Here is a 1784-nt window from a genome sequence, read left to right as displayed (position 1 = left end):
GCGCCATAATCATGTCTCCAAAATCCTTCTTAATTATAAGCTTGCTATCAGACCGGGTAATGAAAACGGGGGAGCAAGTTTTTGTGCCAATTTTGGCGGTGAGACTAATGTGTTTATAATTTCTTGCTCTCTCTCTCTCTCTCTCTCTCTCTCTCTCTCTCTCTCTCTCTCTCTCTCTCTCTCTCTCTCTCTCTCTCTCTCTCTCTCTCTCTCCTCTCTCTCTCCTTAACAACCAACTGTACCCATACCATCTTCCCTTCATCTTATCTTTCCTTTGTCATATTTAGTTATACCTTCATATCTCTCTTCATCACTTCCTTCGTCATCACTTCCTCCCTTCGTCTAGGAAGCTCAAGGCAGTTCGCGGACTCCTTGAACAGCTTGTCTCAATTAATAATCGCAAATAGGAGATCAATGTAAAATGCATGAATGTGTAATGTCAGAGATAAGGCTTATTATAGAATAGATGGCATCAACCAATTAAGTTGAGAGAGAGAGAGAGTGGTAGACGGTTGGAACAAGTTAAGTGAGGTGGTGGTGGAGGCCAAAACCGTCAGTAGTTTCAAAGCATTATACAACAAAGAGTGCTGGGAAGACGGGACACCACGAGTGTAGCTCTCATCCTGTAACTACACTTAGGTAATACACACAGGTGAGGAAGCACTTCTTCAGTGAATGAGTAATGAGTAAGTGTAATGCGTTGAAAAAGTTAAAATAAGCTTTACTCTATACATAGCTTAAATAGTAGGTACAGTATAAGAAACTAAATTCTTGGGAGCCATGTGCAATAGGCGACCTGGGTACTGAATAGCAGGACCCCAGGAGCTGAAGCTTGCCCATCAATCACGTATAAATGAGTACACTCACAATGAGGTAGCATCATATAGGATAGAGACACAACATGAGGTGTTAGCAGACATGAACAACATATAATAAGGATGTTGAACAAGGTCCTCATAGTACCTCAGGTGTTGATCGTCACTGAAGGGGATGGGGTGAATTGCCCAGCAGTTGAAAGACAGCCACGTTAGTACCAGTATACAATAGGCACGAGACACTGAACATCAACCACACCCGCGACACTGACAAGCGTCCACTGCAGAGAACTTGACATAAAACAAAGATATACTCTAACTGGCGGATTATCTATACAGAATTATACTTGAAACTCCTTATATAATAGTGGCTTTATATAATATAAAACATTTTTGTACCTATTAATTAACCGCTGTAACATGTTCTTACGAAAATTTTATAAATTTGTATTATTATTATAATGAAATTATATATAGGCACCAGAACGGCTTAAGGAAAGGGAAACAAAAATTTTGTGTAGTTCCCATCCCATGTTTGAGTTGCAAAACATGACTTTGTAGATCTATTGGCCAACGAGGCTTGCAGGAAAGAAAACATTGATTATGACTTTAGACTATCTAATGCAATTATTAGAAACATACACATTAAAGAAATTAATTCAGATCAGAAGAACTAAGAAATACCCAGAGACCTGAAAGCTGCAGTATTAAAAGCTATGACAACTTTTGTAATAATAGGTATTTGTATGGTCAGCACAGTAACCGGACCCGGCAATGTGATGTAGTCATTGGGCGAATTCGCCTTGGCTTATAGACACATCTGGCAGGTTAGTGAGGCTGAGCCACTACCAGAATACTCAGATTGTAAACTGTGATATACCTTTAATACATTAACTGGAATACTATATTGTTGAATGTGAAACCGTAAAGGACTTTAGACCTCCTGGCCTATTGTACCACCAACTGTGT

This window comes from Procambarus clarkii, chromosome 27, assembly GCF_040958095.1.
Source record: "Procambarus clarkii isolate CNS0578487 chromosome 27, FALCON_Pclarkii_2.0, whole genome shotgun sequence".
Taxonomy (NCBI): Eukaryota; Metazoa; Arthropoda; class Malacostraca; order Decapoda; family Cambaridae; genus Procambarus; species Procambarus clarkii.
The sequence above is the reverse complement of the archived record's forward strand: the minus strand, read 5'-3'. Positions refer to the sequence as shown.